We start from the raw sequence: 13,781 nt of genomic DNA, 5'->3' as shown, positions 1-13,781 counted from the left end.
GAAGTGGTCAGATGGTGCAGATGCTACGCTACACGACAGATGCTATGCTGTTTCGCTAGCACAGACTGGAATATGCTCTGGGATTCATCCAATGGCATTGAGGAGTATACCACCTCAGTCACAGTCAGTGCATCGACGATGTCTTCCCAACAGTGACCGTGCGTACACATCCCAACCAGAAGCCATGGATTACAGGCAACATCCGCACTGAGCTAAAGGCTAGAGCTGCCACTTTCAAGAAGCGGGACACGAATCCGGACACTTATAAGTAATCCCACTATGCCCTCAGACAAACCATCAAACAGGCAAAGCGTCAATACAGGAATAAGACTAAGGTAACAACACATCTGCCACGCTGATCCTCAACACTGGGCCCCTCAGGGGTGCATGCTTAGTCCCGTCCTGTACTCCCTGTTCACCCACGACCGTGTGGCCAAGCACCACTCCATACACCATTCATTAAGTTTGCTGACGACACAATGGTAGTAGGCCTGGTCACTGACAACGATGAGACAGCCTATAGGGAGGAGTTCTGAGACTTGGCAGTGTGCTGCCAGGACAACAACCTCTCCCTCTACGTGAGCAAGACAAAAGAGATGATTGTGGACTACAGGAAAAGGGGGGCCAAACATGCCCCCATTCACATCGATGGGGCTGTAGTGGAGTGGGTCGAGTGTTTAAAGCTCCTTGGTGTGCACATCACCAACAAACTATCATGGTCCAAACACACCAAGAAAGTTGGGAAGAGGGCACGACAACGCCTTTTCCCCCTCAGGAGACTGAAAAGATTTGTCATGGATCCCCAGATCCTCAAAACGTTCTACAGCTGCACCATCGAGAGCATCCTGACTGGTTGCATCATTGCCTGGTATGGCAACTGCTCAGCATCCGACCGTAAGGCGCTACAGAGGGTGTGCGTATGGCCCAATACATTACTGGGGCCAAGCTTCCTGACATCCAGGACCTCTATACTGGGTGGTGTCAGAGGAAGGCCCAACAAATTGTCAAAGACTCCAATCACCCAAGTCTGAGACTGTACTTTTATTAATTTTTTTCACCTTTATTTAACCAGTTAGGCCAGTTGAGAACAAGTTCTCATTTACAACTGCGACCTGGCCGCCCAGACTACCGTAAGAGAAATGGTAGCGGAGTGCCAACTTTAGGTCCAAAAGGCTCCTTTACATCTTCTACCCCCAAGCCATAAGATTGCTGAACAATGAATCAAATGGCCACCCAGACTATTTGCATTGACCCCCCCCCCCCCCCCCCCCCCCCCCCCACCTTTGTTTTCACACTGATGTTACTCGCTATTGTCATGACGTTGGCCTGGGGGTTAGGTTTATGACAGTCATAAATACCTCTTCCCCCCTTTTTCCTCTTTCTACCCTACTGAGGATACATTTGCAGAACCCTTGGTTAACATAGAGATTCTGGGGACATCAGAAGGTGGGGGGAAATTAACTATATTCTGGTAATCCGATCAATTGAGCTTATGCGGTGGTACTTAATGAATTTGATGTCAGTTCGGTTGTCATCTGAGACATTCTCATCAATGATAAGATGACATAAACTCTACAGTGAAAAGTCTACACATCAGAGTTATCGCATTCACATGGAATTGTTGTTCAATTTAAATGTTTGAATATTAAATTATTCGTGTTGGGATGAAATGTGATTTTAGCTTCTAAAATGTGAGATTTGGGTTTTCATAAGATTGGCCTCTGCTCAATCAGTGGCCCGCCCCTGTGAAGGGACATGGGCTATAAAACTTTTCAAACACGCCCTCCTCTCCCTTCCTATATAAGCCCTTGACGACAATATAACCTCCTGTTCCGAGGACGTGAGGACGACGGTCCTATGTCAGAATGGTTCAGACAATAACTACAAAACGAAGCCAACATCAGCGTGAGCTTTGGTTGCGAATGGTATGAACTTTGAACTCTTATCCACAACAGAAGTGATACCTCCTAGCCGTTGAGTTAGCAACAGCAGATGCAAACGAGGGCAAGGAAAGAACAGACAGTATCCCGTCTATCAACGATACCAACGTTACCAATGTACCAACGACGTTACTACAACGTATCCAATTGACAACCAGAGACATTCTTTAAAGGACTCGGTTGGGCAACACGGCCTTCCATCTACCACCAACCTACCGAAGCGCAGCTCAGAGTAATTATTTATTGCATTTTCCTTTTCCAAATGGGTGGTAATTTAGAATGCATATGATACTGTATTTACGATAGCACAGCTTCTTCCCTTTGTTCCTCGGTCTTCCCGCTCTTTCACTCAAACCCAGCCCTTTTGTTTAACAAGCTGTCATATCTGTTCCGCCTGCTAGGGACGTTTTCCTTTATGATGCAATTTCTAATCAAGTTATGATTTAATTACGTGTATGTGTAATTCTGTGTGATTAGTTAGGTATTTAGTAAATAAATAATTAAACCCAATTTTGTATTGCTGATTCAAATTCTTAGCCAGGGTTCATTCAGATAACCAAGAATTTACAACTTTCAGATGAGACTGAATTAAGGTGACGATTAATATTGACTGCTATTGATGTAAAATATTACTATGCCTTTAAGAGTTTATTCGGAAGAAAACAGCTCTATAAATATTATTTTGTGGTGCCCCGACTCTCTAGTTAATTACATTTACATGATTAGCTCAATCAGGTAATATTAATTACGGAGAAATTATTTTATAGAATAGCATGTCATATCACTTGATCCGGCATAGCCAAAGACACGACACTGTTTATTATCTATGCATAGTCATTTTACCCTTACCTACATGTACAAATGACCTTAACTAACCTGGACCCCTGCACATTGACTCGGTACCTGTACCCCCTGGATATAGCCTCATTATTGTTATTTTATTGTGCTACTTTTTGGATTTTGGGATTTTTTACTTTAGTTTACTTAGTAAATATTTTCTTAACTCTATTTTCTTAAAACTGCATTGTTGGTTAAGGGCTTGAAAGTAAGCATTTCACTGTTAGGTCTACACCTGTTGTATTCGGCGCATGTGACAATTAACATTTGATTTGATTTGACTAAACACTGTAAGACTCTTCCTGAACCATGACATGAAAACTATAGGCTACCATGGTGTTGAGGGACCAAAGTCTTATATTACACTGAAAAAGCTGGAATAGTGGAAACAACAGACAGTGGTGCAAACACTCCACAGACTGATCCTGAAACAGTCTATGATTCTGAGAAAATATGTTGCTTTAATTCTAATGCTTCTCTGGGTACGATATTCTGTTGCCAAAAAGTATACTTAGCAAAACAAAATGTATGAGGTGAATTAAACAGAATCTAAACTATTTATCTGATTATACTGTGTAACTGGATACTTGTTTTGTTGGCATTTTGCATCATTTCCTTTCCCATTGTGCTTGTATGCATGCAGGTATTTTCTATTCAATTGCATACCACACATTAATAACACCATCATTATCATTACCCCAACACTGAAATATACATGGTATCCACTCAACCACATGTCTTAATGGGTGGATTCAGACAAATGATTTGGATATATGGGAGTGGTAATATGGAGTGTTGTCTTTGGGGTAGTTAATCCACCATTTAAAAAAGTACAGTATAACCATGGCAACCTAAGGTGATTTTCGATGATCTTTTTCTCAGTCCTTGTATTTGTTGTTCCCCTGTGGTGATAGTTTAAGTTCACTGAAAGATCGCGGTAACAAAAAGACTGGTGAGCTATTTTAGGTAATTGTCTGGTGACGTATCACTCATTCAACCATCTCATCACAGACACGACCTACAGTAAGGGCTAGATTCAATTCATATCGCTAAGAGGAGCTCAACTTTCAGTTACGTGCAAAGAAAGCCAGAAGCAATTAAGCACAGGAATATAAATGTTGTTTATCACAAGGAATAAAATTAGCCTAACCAGTTAGAGCTAGGGTTAGGGTTAGGGTTGAGGCTAAGGTTAGGGTTGAACCAGGATATGGATATGAAGCTAGGGTTAGGGTTAGGGTTGAGGCTAAGGTTAGGGTTGAGCCAGGATATGGATATGAAGCTAGGGTTAGGGTTAGGGTTGAGGCTAAGGTTAGGGTTGAACCAGGATATGGATATGAAGCTAGGGTTAGGGTTAGGATTGAGGCTAAGGTTAGGGTTGAGCCAGGATATAAAGCTAGGGTTAGGATTAGGCTTGAGGCTAAGGTTAGGGTTGAGCCAGGATATGGATATGAAGTTAAGGTTGGGATTAGGATTGAGGCTAAGGTTAGGGATGAACCAGGATATGGATATGAAGCTAGGGTTAGGGTTAGGATTGAGGCTAAGGTTAGATTTGAACCAGGATATGGATATGAAGCTCGGGTTAGGGTTAGGATTGAGGCTAAGGTTAGGTTTGAACCAGGATATGGATATGAAGCTCGGGTTAGGGTTAGGATTAGGATGAGGTTAGGTTAGGATTAGTTGATCCCAAGTTTTATTTCTCAAGCCGTATGACAGACCTCGGGTGGAAAGCGCAAGTGGAAGTTATTTGCTGTTTCATTTGTCTCAGGATTCTGTTCCCTTATGTCTTCCTGGTTGGGGACAGTCTATGGAGAAGACCCGTTCATAATTATACATATTTGAAATCCATCAAAACGCCTCAGCAGCACAAAGCATCACATTTTCCATGTACCAGCTTCCTCTCTAGGAGCAACATTTACCCCCAAACTGTAAACCTCAACATTAAATCCATTAAATCCAGCCCCCAGTCAGAGAATGAAGTGGCCCGTCTCAGCGTGGTCAAGGGAGGCCGTCATCATTAACTCTACTTGTCTCTCTCTGGCTCGGTGGTCTTTCTCCCACTCATCTGTTCTCTTAGCCTGTAATTAATAACAGTACGCTAACAGGGCCTCGCATGGTCCCATCCATCACTGTCTCCAGACTCAACCACCCAGCCACCCTCAAACCACGGCTCAATAGGACACCTACAAGAAACCCTGTTGGAGGAGAAAGGAATGGAGAAAAGGACCTCGGGCCGTACACATTCTCATTCATCATCACACACACCCACACACAGCCAGCCAGTCGGCGGTCGTTGGAGAAGGGGATGGATGAAGTGTGTGTGTGTGTGTGTGTACGTGGTTGTGGCGCCTTGCTTCACCACAGAGAAACCCGATAGGGGTGCTGATTAGAAAGAACAATATCTAACGCCTGTAGTGGCGGTGGCCTGACCAAACCACTAATGTGAACCAGCACTAACACACTGAGGAAACTCAACCTGACACCTCTTCAACCTCTGAGATGACACCTCCTAACAAACTGAGGAAACTCAACCCGACACCTCTTCAACATTTGAGATGACACCTCCTAACACACTGAGGAAACTCAACCCGACACCACTTCAACATCTGAGATGACACCTCCTAACACTTGCCACAAGGAACTTTCTCTGGCTTTTACAAGAGACTGGTTCAGACGGATTGGCTGAAGGGGATGTGTGGGGCTCCAAGCCTGTTGAGGAAGCTCTTGTTCAGATATTCTATATAATCTAACTGGTATTTGAGACTGTCTGGACTTTCAGTTGACTATCATTAACACCACTCAGGTGGTGTAGAATACGACCAGTCCAACTACATCTGCCAGTTGTAAAGACCAGTCTCTTTTCAGCCCCCTGCCACTGATCAATCCCATGTCACTGTGGCAACCATGCTACTATAGTGTCTAAATAGAGGGCTCTGGGTCTGTAAACACAGAGTGGAGCCAGGCTGTCAGTCTAAGTACCATTAATGGTGTGCTAGCCATTGGTTATTGGTTTCTATACTGCTGCCACTACACATTAACTACCATAGACACTTCAATGACCAGGTTAGACCAGGGGTATTAACTACCATGGACACTTCAATGACCAGGTTAGACCAGGGGTATTAACTACCATGGACACTTCAATGACCAGGTTAGACCAGGGGTATTAACTACCATGGACACTTCAATGATCAGGTTAGACCAGGGGTATTAACTACCATGGACACTTCAATGATCAGGTTAGACCAGGGGTATTAACTACCATGGACACTTCAATGACCAGGTTAGACCAGGGGTATTAACTACCATGGACACTTCAATGACCAGGTTAGTGAGTGTTAGTGAGTGTTTCCTATAGCTGTCTGTCTGTCAGGGATTTACTGCCAGAGGAAACGCCTGAACAAGGGGGTGTATTTGGGAGGTTGATTGGCCCATAGAGGATGCAGTGGGGTATTGGTTAGCTTACTTGACATATAGTCATGATGGCACTTAAATGTAATGTGTTATTATTACATAGTTCGAATAGATATAATGGACATACGGAGATATACTGTTATATACGGATATAACATTTATTGGTCACATCCCCTTTTGAGAGTTGAGAGGTGGCTTGAATAGGATCAAAATACATGTGCTAATGCTGGCAATGTGCCTGATTGTCTGAAGAAATTATGAAATGTGTTCATTATGTTGCTACAAAAGCAATATTTCATTTCCTCATTTGTCCAGACATATTCTCTCATCGCCTCATGTATCGAGCTCTTATCTCAAAGCCAGGCATGGTCAGTGTTGTGTTTCTACCAGTGCTGAAAGCTATTAAGCTTTCCCAAATGAACTCCTTCCGTCTATTTCTTTACGGGCCGTTACGGTGTTCAAACATATAAAACCAACTGTTTAAAGATGTTTACAGACCTTACAGACAATATCAGTAGAACGAAAAGACAGGAAAAGTCAATGGTTTAAGATTGTAAAAACAGTATATTTAACAAATATAAGTAGAGGATGTGTACACGTTTTATGTAATGGTTTGGTCACACACAGTGCAGATGATTAGTGGTTCGCTGACAGACACACATTTCAACAGCCAAGTATAGAACCTCTAATTGCTTGCCACTTTCTAAAAAGGAAGGGAAATAGACATAAAATGCACAATAAATATGGGAAAAATACATTGTGGTCAGTTAATTCACTCACAGTTAATCTTATTTGCTCCACTCTGGATGCAAAAGTTCCAGTAAATCAAAAATCCAAGTTCCAGGAAGGAATTTCCAGAGGAGGCAGTTTGGTGTCTGGACCAACTAATAAACAGAAACATCAGCTCCCCTGGCTTGTTGGCCCCTGGTGGTCTCAGCATCGGAGTCTCATCACAGCTCTCTGCAGTGTGCAGCCCAGGACTGGCAGACCCTCATACAGCATGCCTCTAGAGGACAGTTCAGATCAGTTCAGACCAGTTCCATCCACCCAGTCCTGTTGGTAGTTAAGCTACAAGTATACAGGAAAACTTTAATGTGGAGTGAAGGGTGGAGACCAGAATGTGGTTTGTTTGAATCGAGTCATGTTTATTTTTCCATGGACAACACATGTACATGGCCTTACTAAAGCCATATTGCTTTAAGTTACTCCAGATATCAGATTTGTCAGAATATAGCTAGAGTGTGTGGCTTCCAGGTAAACAATGACGTTTTCAATAATACAATAAGGAGATCAAGCTATCAACCATCTCATCTCAGATCATGTTGTACACAGCAATTCGCATACAACATTAAGCCTCTGAGTTCATGTCACTGTGTTTTTCAATTAGCAAGACACAGAGTAAGTAGAGGAAACCCTGGTCTGTGCTTACAATGTCACTTAACAGCAAGACACAAAGTAGAGGAAGGGAGAGGAGGGGAGAGGAAATGAGATGAAGGAAAGGAAGGGAGAGGAAGGGAGAGGAAGGAGAGGAAGGGGGAGGAAGGGAGAGGAAAGGAAAGGAAGGGAGAGGAAGGAAGAGAAAGGGAGAGGAAGTGAGATGAAATGAGAGGAAAGGAGAGGAAGGGGGAGGAAGAGAGAAGAAGGAGAGGAAGAGAGAGGAAGAGAGAGGAAGGGACAGGAAGGGAGAGGAAGGGAGAGGAAGAGAGAGGAACAGAAAGGAAGAGAGAGGAAGAGAGAGGAAGGGACAGGAAGGGAGAGGAAGGGAGAGGAAGAGAGAGGAAGAGAGAGGAAGGGACAGGAAGGAGAGGAAGGAGATGAAGGGACATGAAGGAGAGGAAGAGAGAGGAAGGGACAGGAAGGAGAGGAAGGGAGAGGAAGGAGAGGAAGAGAGTGGAAGGGACAGGAAGGAGAGGAAGGGAGAGGAAGGAGAGGAAGACAGAGGAAGGGACAGGAAGGAGAGGAAGGGAGATGAAGGGAGAGGAAGATAGAGGAAGGAGAGGAAGAGAGAGGAATGGAGACGAAGGGAGAGGAAGAGAGAGGAAGGAGAGGAAGAGAGAGGAAGGGACAGGAAGGAGAGGAAGGGAGAGGAAGGAGAGGAAGAGAGTGGAAGGGACAGGAAGGAGAGGAAGGGAGAGGAAGGAGAGGAAGACAGAGGAAGGGACAGGAAGGAGAGGAAGGGAGATGAAGGGAGAGGAAGATAGAGGAAGGAGAGGAAGAGAGAGGAAGGGGGACGAAGGGAGAGGAAGAGAGAGGAAGGAGAGGAAGAGAGAGGAAGGGACAGGAAGAGAGAGGAAGGGACAGGAAGGAGAGGAAGGGAGAGGAAGGGACAGGAAGGAGAGGAAGGGAGATGAAGGGAGAGGAGGAGAGAGGAAGGGACAGGAAGGAGAGGAAGAGAGAGGAAGGGACAGGAAGAGAGAGGAAGGAGAGGAAGGGAGATGAAGAGCGAGGAAGAGAGAGGAAGGGAGAGGAAGGGGAGAGGAAGCGACAGGAAGGAGAGGAAGGAGAGGAAGGGAGAGGAAGGAGAGGAAGGGACAGGAAGGAGAGGAAGGGAGAGGAAGAGAGAGGAAGGAGAGGAAGGGTCAGGAAGAGAGGAAGAGAGAGGAAGAGAGAGGAAGAGAGAGGAAGGGAGAGGAAGGGAGAGGAAGAGAGAGGAAGGGGGGAGGGACAGGAAGGGAGACGAAGGGAGAGGAAGAGATAGGAAGGAGAGGAAGAGAGAGGAAGGGACAGGAAGGAGAGGAAGGGAGAGGAAGGAGAGGAAGAGAGTGGAAGGGACAGGAAGGAGAGGAAGGGAGAGGAAGGAGAGGAAGACAGAGGAAGGGACAGGAAGGAGAGGAAGGGGCAGGAAGGGACAGGAAGGAGAGGAAGGAGAGGAAGGGAGAGGAAGGAGAGGAAGAGAGAGGAAGGGACAGGAAGGAGAGGAAGAGAGAGGAAGGGACAGGAAGGAGAGGAAGGGAGACGAAGGGAGAGGAAGAGAGAGGAAGGAGAGGAAGGGTCAGGAAGAGAGGAAGAGAGAGGAAGAGAGAGGACGAGAGACGAAGGGAGAGGAAGAGAGAGGAAGAGAGAGGAAGGGACAGGAAGGAGAGGAAGGGAGACGAAGGGAGAGGAAGAGAGAGGAAGAAGAGGAAGGGTCAGGAAGGGAGAGGAAGGAGATGAAGAGAGAGGAAGGGACAGGAAGGAGAGGAAGGGAGAGGAAGGAGAGGAAGAGAGAGAAAGGGACAGGAAGGAGAGGAAGGAGAGGAAGGGAGAGGAAGGAGAGGAAGGGAGACGAAGGGAGAGGAAGAGAGAGGAAGGAGAGGAAGGGTCAGGAAGGGAGAGGAAGGAGATGAAGAGAGAGGAAGGGACAGGAAGGAGAGGAAGGGAGAGGAAGGAGAGGAAGAGAGAGAAAGGGACAGGAAGGAGAGGAAGGGAGACGAAGGGAGAGGAAGAGAGAGGAAGGAGAGGAAGGGAGAGGAAGAGAGAGGAATAGAGATGAAGGGACAGGAAGGAGAGGAAGGAGAGGAAGGGAGTGGAAGGAGAGGAAGAGAGAGGAAGGGACAGGAAGGAGAGGAAGGGAGATGAAGGGAGAGGAAGAGAGAGGAAGGAGAGGAAGGAGAGGAAGGGAGATGAAGAGAGAGGAAGAAAGAGGAAGAGAGAGGAAGAGAGAGGAAGAGAGAGGAAGGGACAGGAAGGAGAGGAAGGAGATGAAGGAGAAGAAGGGAAAGGAAGAAGAGGAAGAGAGAGGAAGAGAGAGGAAGGAGAGGAAGGAGAGGAAGGGAGACGAAGGGAGAGGAAGAGAGAGGAAGGGACAGGAAGGAGAGGAAGGAGAGGAAGGGAGATGAAGGGAGAGGAAGGAGATGAAGGGAGATGAAGGGAGATGAAGGGAGAAGAAGGGAGAGGAAGGAGATGAAGAGAGATGAAGGGAGATGAAGGGAGATGAAGGGAGATGAAGGGAGATGACCTTCACAGTCATCCTTCTGTGTTTGATCTCCTTAATGAAGCCACTGGAACCCTACTTTCACACAGAGTCTAAAATCAACCCAAACATAAACCCACCACAGTCAATCAGTGTGGTAAAAGTAAATGGTCTTCCTTTCAATCATATTTGGAGCCAGACACGACAGGTTAGGGCAGTGCTTCAGTGGTTCTGACACATTTCACAGACACTTCTGTCACGTCCTGACATTAGTTCCTTTTTTATGTCTCTAATTTTGGTTTGGTCAGGGCGTGAGTTGGGGTGGATTCTATGTGTTTTTTCTATGTTTTCTATTTCTATGTGTTTGGCCTGGTATGGTTCCCAATCAGAGGCAGCTGTCAATCGTTGTCTCTGATTGAGAACCCTACTTAGGTAGCCTTTTCCCACCTGTGATTTATGGGTAATTATTTTTCCGTGTCAGTGGTTGTTCCACATGGGATTGTGTCGGTTTTCATTTATTTCTCTTGTTCCTTTTGTTTTCTGTGTCCAGTGATATTTCATTAAAATATATCATGAACACAAACCACGCTGCGCTTTGGTCCTCCTCTCCTTCCACCGAAGACAACCGTTACAATTTCCTAGAACTTCAAATAAGATTGGGGAACACTTAAACATGCCACACACTTCCTTGTGCTGTAAACAAAAACAAGCCTGTAATAAAAGAAGATACACAAGCGTTTTGGGAAAGGCTTAAACATGCCACACAAGCCCATTGTTCATGTGCTATCAACTCAAGAAGCCCTTTCTTTTCTTCTTCTTCTAATTACTCTGCTTTTTGACCCTGCAGTGACCCGTAGAAGCTGCAAAACGTTCCAATTAAGGGAGTTCCTACGATGGATTCATCAAAGATTTACTAAGATTTACTTCAGAAAGTAAGACGGCTTAAACCCCTGACAATTAGCACTGAACTCTTTTGGCTCATTACCAGCCAGCTTCTGATGAGAGGGTCAAGTGTGTTCTAATATTAACCTGCAGACAAGGGAAAATAAAATCACACTATCAAATCAACTTTCACAGACAGGTAGAAGGAGAAAACAATCCACTCTGTTTCCCTGAATATGTTCTTCTGCCACACATTGTGTCTGATTCACAAAAGAAGAATGAAGCATTGCAGTAAGAAAACAATGATTAATTAAGCATATTCTGAATACCTTAGGTTTTAGCAAGCATCCAAAATATCAACAGAAAAGTGACAAAGGAGAGGTTAAGGAAACATGAAGAGAGAGAGTGAGAGAGAGAGAGAGAGAGAGAGAGAGAGAGAGAGAGAGAGAGAGAGAGAGAGAGAGAGAGAGAGAGACAGAGAGAGAGAGAGAGAGAGACAGACAGAGAGAGACAGAGAGACAGAGAGAGAGAGAGAGAGAGGGAGAGAGAGGGAGAGAGAGACACAGAGAGAGAGAGAGAGAGAGAGAGAGAGAGAGAGAGAGAGAGAGAGAGAGAGAGAGAGAGAGAGAGAGAGAGAGACAGACAGAGAGGGAGAGAGAGAGAGAGACAGAGAGAGAGAGAGAAAGAGAGAGAGATCTCCCCAAATGAACTACAGAGGGACGGAGATACGTTTTAGAAATGAAAAGAAGATACTTGGGCTAATATATTTCACTACCAGTATGAGGTCCCCCTTGGCAACAACAAGGCATCGATCCAAAACAATAAGTCAGAATGCCACTGTCTCCCTACTGGAGGCCAGAGGACAGAAATAACATAGTCAAATAAATCAAACAAATATAGCCTACTAACTTCAGCTAAAGTGGAGAAATAACTAATAACAAAAGATTATCTAAATATGAGGTTCCTGTTTTGACCATACACCGTATAATATATAACCTGTATTTTGACCATAGACCGTATAATATATAACCTGTATTTTGACCATAGGCCGTATAATATATAACCTGTGTTTTGACCATAGACTGTATAATATATAACCTGTGTTTTGACCATACACCGTATAATATATAACCTGTGTTTTGATCATAGACTGTATAATATATAACCTGTGTTTTGACCATAGACTGTATAATATATAACCTGTGTTTTGACCATAGACCGTATAATATATAACCTGTGTTTTGACCATAGACTGTATGATATATAACCTGTGTTTTGACCATAGACTGTATAATATATAACCTGTGTTTTGACCATAGACTGTATAATATATAACCTGTGTTTTGACCATAGACTGTATAATATATAACCTGTGTTTTGACCATAGACTGTATAATATATAACCTGTGTTTTGACCATAGACTGTATAATATATAACCTGTGTTTTGACCATAGACTGTATAATATATAACCTGTGTTTTGACCATAGACTGTATAATATATAACCTGTGTTTTGACCATAGACTGTATAATATATAACCTGTGTTTTGACCATAGACTGTATAATATATAACCTGTGTTTTGACCATAGACTGTATAATATATAACCTGTGTTTTGACCATAGACTGTATAATATATAACCTGTGTTTTGACCATAGACTGTATAATATATAACCTGTGTTTTGACCATAGACTGTATAATATATAACCTGTCTTTTGACCATAGACTGTATAATATATAACCTGTGTTTTGATCATAGACTGTATAATATATAACCTGTGTTTTGACCATAGACTGTATAATATATAACCTGTGTTTTGACCATAGACTGTATAATATATAACCTGTGTTTTGACCATAGACTGTATAATATATAACCTGCGTTTTGATCATAGACTGTATAATATATAACCTGTGTTTTGACCATAGACTGTATAATATATAACCTGTCTTTTGACCATAGACTGTATAATATATAACCTGTGTTTTGATCATAGACTGTATAATATATAACCTGTGTTTTGACCATAGACTGTATAATATATAACCTGTGTTTTGATCATAGACTGTATAATATATAACCTGTGTTTTGACCATAGACCGTATAATATATAACCTGTGTTTTGACCATAGACTGTATAATATATAACCTGTGTTTTGACCTGAGTTTCAACACATTGGCCATGCTCCAGACTCTATCAGAGAACTGACGTGGTCTCAGTGTATATTTCTTCCCTGATCTGATCTAATCAGGGAGAGATGTGACCTGGGTAAGCAGCATGGAGGTTATACACTAGCATTCAGGCAGGGTCATTTCACGCCGTTTCAACATATATCACATCCTACAGCTGTCCCTCTGAGGGAGACTTGCTAATGTCTTTCAGAAAGTTCATGGGAAAATATGGTTAGGTCAGTTGGAGAGACACTGGCCCATTTTAGCTTATCCAAAGACACACAGATCATCTTACTAAATTAGGTTTTGTCTATATGTTTAGAATATGTCAATTAACATTAATTCGGTTAAATAAAAAACATACAATATATAATTAACCAGAAGGAAATATTTTTCTCTCGGGTTGAAATTCCTCTCCCCAAATGTTGCCAGTAACACTTTTAGATTACATCAACATCCGTTCAAACGTTGTAAAATACTTTGTTGTACCAATCCATCATTATAAATCTCCGAGAAGAGTCTCAACTGAGGACATTTTTACTCCGTAAACCCAAACACTGTGGCCACCAAAATAAATAATGTGACTTCCTCAATGGTCAGGAACCAGATTTTCTGTCAGCCAGTCAGCCAGTCAGTCAGTCAGT

The sequence above is a fragment of the Oncorhynchus clarkii genome, chromosome 7 (assembly GCF_045791955.1).
Source record: "Oncorhynchus clarkii lewisi isolate Uvic-CL-2024 chromosome 7, UVic_Ocla_1.0, whole genome shotgun sequence".
NCBI lineage: Eukaryota > Metazoa > Chordata > Actinopteri > Salmoniformes > Salmonidae > Oncorhynchus > Oncorhynchus clarkii.
Note: the sequence above shows the minus strand (reverse complement) of the source record.